Source organism: Trichosurus vulpecula, assembly GCF_011100635.1.
Source record: "Trichosurus vulpecula isolate mTriVul1 chromosome X unlocalized genomic scaffold, mTriVul1.pri SUPER_X_unloc_2, whole genome shotgun sequence".
Taxonomy (NCBI): domain Eukaryota; kingdom Metazoa; phylum Chordata; class Mammalia; order Diprotodontia; family Phalangeridae; genus Trichosurus; species Trichosurus vulpecula.
Window position 1 is genome coordinate 3372306 of NW_023494378.1, and position 8538 is coordinate 3380843.

The 8538-nt window shown below is 39.1% G+C and overlaps 1 pseudogene; it reads left to right on the forward strand.

Annotated features, from left to right (window-relative positions):
• The first annotated feature begins 6272 nt into the window (after positions 1-6272).
• Positions 6273-7362, forward strand: LOC118833156 (annotated as a pseudogene).
• The last annotated feature ends 1176 nt before the right edge of the window (positions 7363-8538 follow it).

An 8538-nucleotide genomic window follows, 5' to 3' on the forward strand; every position in this document is an offset into this window, starting at 1 on the left:
TCAAGAATGATGGGGAAACTTTGGGAGGGGGAGGGGGGGATGTTGAAGCAAGTCATGATGGTGGAGATCAAGCCCTGATGAACTAGCAGGTTCACTCACTGCCTGCTAGAACTGCCCACAGCTTCTGAGGAGGGATTCCCCCCTGACCCCGTGCCTTGGGGAGAAAGCGATCACTGCTGATCATGCCAGGGGGAAGCAACAGCGGGAGCAACGGCAGCCCAAGAGAGGCCGCCCCACAGGATGAATGTGACCAACCTCACCAGCCACCTCGAACTCCCTCCCAACAGGCCCGAGAGGTCGACCAAGCCCACAGCAATCATGGATTCCGGGGGCGGTGACACCATGCAGATCACTCTGAAGACCCTCCAGCAACAGACCTTCAAGAGGAGATGGTTAAGGCACTGAAAGAGAAGATTGAATCTGAAAAGGGAAAGGATGCCTTTCCAGTAGCAGGACAAAAATTACTTTATGCAGGCAAAATTCTCAACGATGATACTGCTCTCAAAGAATACAAAACTGATGAGAAGAACTTTGTGGTGGTTATAGTAACAAAACATAAAGCAGCAGCTACACCATCACCAGCTATAATTTAACAATCCTGCTACCACTACTATAGTTAGTTCATCTACAGCAGCTATAGTTCAAGCCCCAACTCCTTCCCCTGCCTTGACTCCCACCCCTGCACCTACATCTGTTACTCCAACACCACCTGCAGCAGCTTGTGAACCTAGGCCTACTACTGCTCCTAAGGAAAAGAAACCAGAAGAGAAGCCAGTACAAGCTTCTATTGGTATTAGCCCAACATCTTCTTACAGACTTTATGGGCACACAGAATCTCAGTTTAATGAATACCATTATGATGTCCACTTCTATGTAATGAGGATATTTCTACATCCTGGACAATAGTCCATACTAATATTGCTTTGCTGATGTGGATACAGTAATAACTCACTTATTCAGAGGCTGCCTATGAGGCAACCTCAACTATCCAGAACATCACCAAGAACCTGACAATAAGTGGAAGGGTGGAAGGAAGGAAGGGTGGAAGGAAGGGTGAAAGAAAGGAAGGGTGAAAGAAAGGAAGGAAGGAAGGAAGAAAAGAGGCCTCTGATCAGCCAAAATAGGTGTCATAAGGTCCATAAGGCTCATGCCTTTTACTCACTGGAAAACTCATACTCTCACTGAAAACCCATTTGCCTATTTGGGACACAGTTTTAGTCATCCTGATTATAAAGGGGCTCCTTTTTGGTATGAACATTGGTACTAGCCAGCAGTGACAACAAAGTATAACATAGATAATATAAAAAGCATGCCAAATACCTGGGGAAAAAGCATTGCCATTTAATTAAAGATAAATAATCCTGCAAACCTCAGTGATTTTGTTGATATTCTTCCTCTAATCCCAGTACAATACAATAATAATTGATGTGCATCATTACTACCCTAAGTCAAAGAAAGGGTTAAGTATACTCTGTTTAAGAGTTTGGGTAAATATGAGATACAGTTAGAGAAAGACTTCTATTTAAAATGGTTAAATTTTTAAAATTGATACATTACATGGTGAACTTCAGTTATCCAGAAAATTAACGTGAGAAATTTCATTTCTCTGAGACTGAATACATAAAGTATGTAGCCTAATTTTAAAAAATTTTAAAACCTATACTGCATTTGTCCATTTAACAAGGATAATCCTTTTGATGCGGTATTTCAGCATTTACTTTTGAATAACTGTTAAACTGAATATCAATAAAATTTATTTCTTTCAAAAAAAAGAATGATGGGAAATAAGAGAAGGCCATGAGACCTGTCAATTAAAAGATGATTGTCCCAGTGTGGAAAGATCAATTTCAGGGAAACGATGAGGTCAGACTATTCCATTTATATTCATATATCCCACTTTTTCATCCAATTCTCAAATGATGGGTGCCCACTTTGTTTCCAGGGCTTAGCTAACACAGAGAGCAGTACCTCTAAATTCTGGCCTCCTAGGATGGAATGATTTATGCCTTCTCTCCTCCCAGCTCTTCACTACAACCCAAACCCTGTGAAAGGCCCTTTGATCCCTTCTGCTCTTTACTCTTCCTCCAATCATTGGCTTCATAGCCCCTCTGTCCTCGCACTCCTCCTGACCTACACCCAACAATTCCTCTGCAATGACCCTAATGACCATGCTCTTCTTCCACGTACCCTCAGGTCCTTAACCCATTTTGCTTTCCCTGATATGCTGCTCAGGAGGGGCAGTGAGTGGGTCCATTTGATCCTTGGGGCCAGGACTAGGATGGACATAAATCACAGGTAGTCAATATGTGTCTGAGGAAGGGATTGGTTGAGTTCAACTTTCCAAACTTGGTGCAGTACATTGTCCCTCCCAGGTAACAGCAAACACCCAGCCAAGCACATTCCATGTATTCCCTGTACCTATGCGCCTTCCAATCCAGTGAGAACATGGATAGGAATGTACTCTGAGAAATCTATGTGCTCTGAAGAGAGGCTTGATTAGATTAATCATTATGGTTTTTAGGGATTCTACATAACTATGTGCTAACACAGAGCATCACTGCTTTTCTTATACCAGTAAATCTGCCACAGAGGCTACACTGGTGCCAAGGGGCATGTCCCAGAACCACCTTCACATGTCCCCCTCATCATGCAACTAACAAGATCCCAGGAGCCACGAGTGCTGCCTACAGGTACTCTAAGACAAAATTAATCAGAGGGTCAAGATTTGTGCCAAAGCTACACAAAACTACCCACATGCCCCTCTTCCCTTCTCTAGATCCTATAGCTGCATCTCTGAGACTTAAATGAGATAATTTAGGTTTCAAAGCATTTTGTAAACTTTAAAGCACTATATAAGGTCCTATAATATTTAGGGATAGGAGATGGGGTGGGGGCACATGGCAAAAAGGAGTCCCAATCCAGGCTGGGTGTCAGAAGAAACTTTCTAGCAACGAGAGCTGCCCTAAAGTGAGATGGACTCCCTTGAAATGATGCTTGAACCCTCCTTTAGTCAGAGGCTGCATGACCATTTCTCAGGTATGTTATAGTGGGAATTCCTTTCAGGGAAAAGGCTGAACTCCATGGTTTCTCATGTCCCTTCTAGCTCTCACATTGTGTGATTCTTTGGTAAAGAGAGTTCTGGAACTGCTTCTGACACTTAGCACCTGTGTGGCCAAGGAAAATCCACTACCCTCTCTGAGCCAGTCTCCCCATCTGTCCTGGGTGGCTTTTGGTAAAAGTTAAAGTCAGAGACAGTATGGTCCACAGACCCTCTACTACCCCATGTGTCCACCACAGGTGAAGTGTTGCTGCCCAAGGGCATCCTTGACACCACTCTCACATGCCCAATCCTTATGTGGGTACTTAGGTTCTCCCAGAGCTTCTGGGGTCTCAGTCACGACCAGGATACCATTTCTTATGGAATCAAGCAGTGGAGTCAGACTGTTGCCCAAACCACAAGCCCTGCTCTTCCTTACACGATCCTCCATCAGCCTTTCCCAGCCACCTTCCTATCTCCTAGACCAGTTTTCTCTTGACTCAAGGAACTTTCTTATAAAATCGACCCTAGTCACCATAAATTCTCAATTCCTTCTGAAAATATTACCTGCTTTGGTGAGGCTGCCAGGTTCTGTTGGTTTGAACCTTGCGCTTTCTTTGCCCTGAAGACATCATGATTTCGACTTCAGCAGTTTTTCATCACTATGCTTTTCGCCAATCTGTAACAGAGGAAGAGAAAATCTGTAAAAGAACAATAAGATTGTTTACATATTTGTGTGTGTATGTAAATGTATAGGTAGTATGTATCTGTGTATACATGTTTATATATGTACATACACATGTGTATGTGCACACATATGATATATACACATATAACATATATATACATACACAAAACACATATATACACTTACATATACATACATATACTTAGATATCTATAATCATACTCATATAGCCATATACATTTGTATGCATCAATGTGAGACCATACTACACTTCTTTGTCCTCTGTTTCTTGGAGGGTGGATAAAATCTTCCTTCATAAGTCCAAGTCCTTCCATATATTTCTAAGTCCACCAACTCATCATTTCTACACCACAGCAATATCCCAACCTTAAACTAGTAGTCTAGTTATTTTAAATAGTCTAAAACAGTATTGACTGATATGGCTGACACAGAGTGTACTTTCTCTATTTTTCTCTTTTGATTAAATCTATTTTAGCTTTAGCTTTGTCTGATATCATGATTACTACCCCAGTTTTTTTTCCTAATAAATTCTCCTCTTGATCTTTATTTTATGTTTGTGTTTGTCTCTTATTTACTATCCCCCGTAACTCCTCTGCTTTACCAGCTACCTCGGCCTCCTATTTCTTAATCTATCCACCCCTCCAAGAATCCCTCCCTTATCCTCTCTCCCCCATTTCCCTGCCCTCTTATTTCTTTCTAAATATAGAAGACTACTATACATACATACATACATATATACATACACACATATATACATATACACATAGACACGCATATATTGTTCCCCATTTAACTCATTCCCAATGAGAGTAAAGTTTCATCACTATCCACCCTCCCCCCTACTAGCTTCTTCTGTATCAATTTTTCCTTTTTTGCCTCATGTATCTCTCCCTACACATTTTTTTTATATCTTTAAAAATTTTTATTTATTTTTAGTTTACAACATTCAGTTCCACAAGCTTTTGAGTTCCAAATTTTCTGATATAGACTCTACATATACATTCACATCAAACATATTTTCACATTAGTCATGTTGCAAAAAAAGAATTATAACCAAGAAAAACAAAACAAAACAAAAGAGAGAGCAAATAGTACACTTCAATCTGCATTCTGACTCGATAGCTGTTTCTCTGGATGTGGATAGCATTTTCCATCATGAGCCTTTTGGAGTTGTCTTAGAACCTTGCATTGCTGAAAAGGGCCAAGTCTATCAAAGTTAGTCATTGCACAATGCGACTGTAACTGTGTACAATGTTCTCCTGGTTCTGCTCCCTTCACTCAGCATCAGTTCATATATGTCTTTCCAGGATTTTCTGAAGTCTACCTGCTCATCATTTCTTATGGCACAGTAGTATTCCATCACATTCATATACCACAATTGTTCAGTCATTCCCCAACTGATGGGCATCCCGTCAATTTCCACTTTTTGGCCACCACAAAAAGAGCTGCTATAAATATTTTTGTACATGTGGGTCTTTTCCCATTTGTATGATCTCTTTGGGATACAGCCCTAGAAGTGGTATTGCAGGGTCAAAGGGTAAGCACATTTTTATAGTCCTTTGGGAATAGTTCCAAATTTCTCTCCAGAATGGTTGGATCAGCTCATAACTCAACCAACAATGAATCAGTGTTCCAACTTTCCCACATCTTCTCCAACATTTATCATTTTCCTTTTTTGTCATATTAACCAATCTGATAGGTGTGATGTGGTACCTCAGACTTATTTTGATGTGCATTTCTCCAATCAATAGCGATTTAGAGCATTTTGTTAATACGACTATAGATAGCTTTAATTTCTTCCTCTGAAAACTGCCTGTTCATATCTTTTGACCATTTATCAACTGGGGAATGACTTGTATTCTTATAAATTTGACTCAGTTCTCTCTGTATTTTAGAAATGACGCCTTTACCAGAGACACTGATTGTAAAAAATTCTTTCCCAATCTTCTGCTTCCCTCCTAATCTTGTACAAAAACTTTTCAATTTAACATAATTAAAATTATCCATTTTTCATTTTGTAACCCTCTCTATCTCTTGTTGGGTCATGAATTCTTCCCTTCTCCATAAATCTGACAGGTAAACTATTCCTTGCTCTCCCAAACTGCTTATAGTATCAGCCTTTATTCCTAAATCATGGGCCCATTTTGACTTTATTTTGGTATACCATGTAAGATATTGGTCTATGCCCAGTTTCTGCCATACTGTTTTCCAATTTTCCCAGCAGTTTTTGTGAAATAGTGAATTCTTAATCCTTCTCTGGGATTTTCAAAGTCTATAAGGAAGGGTGAAAACAATTTACTGCTTACTCTGCCTTCTTGGCTCCCAGAAGTTTAAATAGGTGACTTTCAAACTTTCAATCTGTGCACTGATAACCCCAGCAGCACCTGCTGCCACCACCACAGGCCCTGCACAGGACTGTGCCTCTCTCTCACCCAGTTTCAACAGACCACCCTCCTGTGCTGAGAGGTCTGAGAATGGCCACTGCTGCCAGTGATTCAGTCCCCCGGGGTATGCTCTGGCCACAATATGGTTGGGTCTCTCCAATTTTCTACTTAAAAGTAATTTAGGAGAGACCAGTTTTTGGTTAAAGAAAAAAAGGATGTCTTCATTAAAATCAGATGCTTTGTTGTCAGGGTAAAGCAGAGGAAGAGACCTGATAGTACCTTGGAAAACCAAGAAGTCCGGGAATTGGTGGCAAAGATGCCTCTCTCTTTCCTTCAGAGCTTTGGGAAAGATATTATATTGTAAAAGAATATCTCTAACAAGATTATAATTTCCCTGATTACCTTCTCATTCGTCAGAGTATGAATGGGACACATTACTTGTTGAACCTGAGGAGGCTGCAGAAAAGTCATATGTGCCTGGAGGGCTATTTAATTTATACCTTCATCAAAATTATTTAGATTTCTTCACTGAAATAGAGGATCTTGTGAGATCCAGTGAATACATAAGTATTACTGACATCTTTTGTGGTGACCTGAATTCAAGGACTATACTTGAGGAGTACAGTGCATCACACAATGTATCACAAAAGAGGTGTGATGCATTCCAACAAATCCAGAAATTTTGCTTATTGCCATGGAGGAAGAGCAAGTTTTTGACCCTTGCATAAACCTCAGTGGTTTCTGATAAATAGAAAGTATTGAGAAAATTCTTGGCAGCAAGGTCACTTTTTTCCAGTTTCTGCTTATCCACTTTGAGCCTTCAAGTACAGCTGTTGCCATTTGAACCTTCAAGCACAGCTGTTGCCATGCCGGGCTATGCTAACTAATCCAATGATTAATCAAGATCAGATTGCTTTTATCCAGGATGTTGGAAGGTTTCTCCTATGCAGGTTTTTAGGAAGATTAAAAATGGAAGCTCTAACTGATAAGGATCCTAGAAAGACAGACTCTGCCAGTAATGATAAGGCTAATTGTAATGGAACACCACCTACAAAGACATTTATGCACGTGGACAAAAGCAAACTTTGGAGACTAATACAGAAGCATCATTATTTCTACCTTCAAGTCAGACTAGTGGAACAAATCTGCCTGCCAGGCAACAACAGCCTGCTACAGCTGAAGGATTCATGGAGGAAAAAAAGATCACAATAGAGGAATATGGCAGTGATTAAAGGTAGCCAAATAATGTATCTGATGGTGAGATGCTCTTCGACAGATTCATTTTAATTCTATTCAGTGATAAATGAACTTACATGTGTAACGTTAATGTTTTCAGTGCTACTGAAATGACTGTATTGTTAAAAGTCCACTTGTACAGTGTATAGTCTATACTTCCATAGTGTATATAGTATATACGCTTGTATTGCTATACAAGTACATCTATGGGACCAACATTACCTTCAAAAGGAAAAACGTATATAAATTCAATCAGGCTTTAAAGGTTTAGCTTAAATCTGAAACTTTCTTAGTTAAATGAGTATTAATAAAACAATCAAAAGACAGACAAGTATTTTCATGGAAAACTTATGAAGTTTCTGAAACAAAGCAATTAGTAAATAGCAAGACTTTTTAAGTTATTTTAAAATTTTCCCACCAGTATTTATTTAGTTCTATAGGTAGTGAACAGTGGATAGGTCAACATTTATGAGCAAGTTCATGTGAAGGTTATGCTAAATATGAAAAAGGTAAATGTATAATTTGAAAATATTATACATATAAATTATAAGACTAAAGTAGCTCACCTGTAAACTCTTCACCATGTAAATAAACTTATAAAAGAAAAAGATATGCAAGACTCCAGGTAAACATATACAACCCCTGTTAGCAATGTCTGTCTTACAGGGATCATGGAGACTGTCACTGTCCTTTGAAGACCAAGGTAAGAGCTCAATTGTCATTCCTAAAACTCTACATCTCAGAGGATAGTCACCTAGACTGCTTGAACAACAGCCCATCCCCTTAGTCAGAAATGACAACAAGGGCCATGGAAAGATAAACTAAAAATTAATTGGAAACTGAATAATCTAATCCTAAAAAATGAGTGGGACAAAAAAACAAATCATAGAAAAACTAATAACTTCATTCAAGAGAATGACAATAATGAGAGAACATACCAAAACTTATGGGATGCAGCAAAAGCAGTTCTTAGGGGAAGTTTCATATCTCTAAATGCTTACATGAATAAAATAGATAAAAAGGAGTTGCACTGGACATGCAACTGAAAAAGCTAGAAAAAGAACAAATTGAAAATCCCCAATTAAATACCAAATTAGAAATACTGAAAACCAAAGGAGATATTAATAAAATTCAAATCAAGAAAACTATTGAACTAATAAATAAAACTAAGA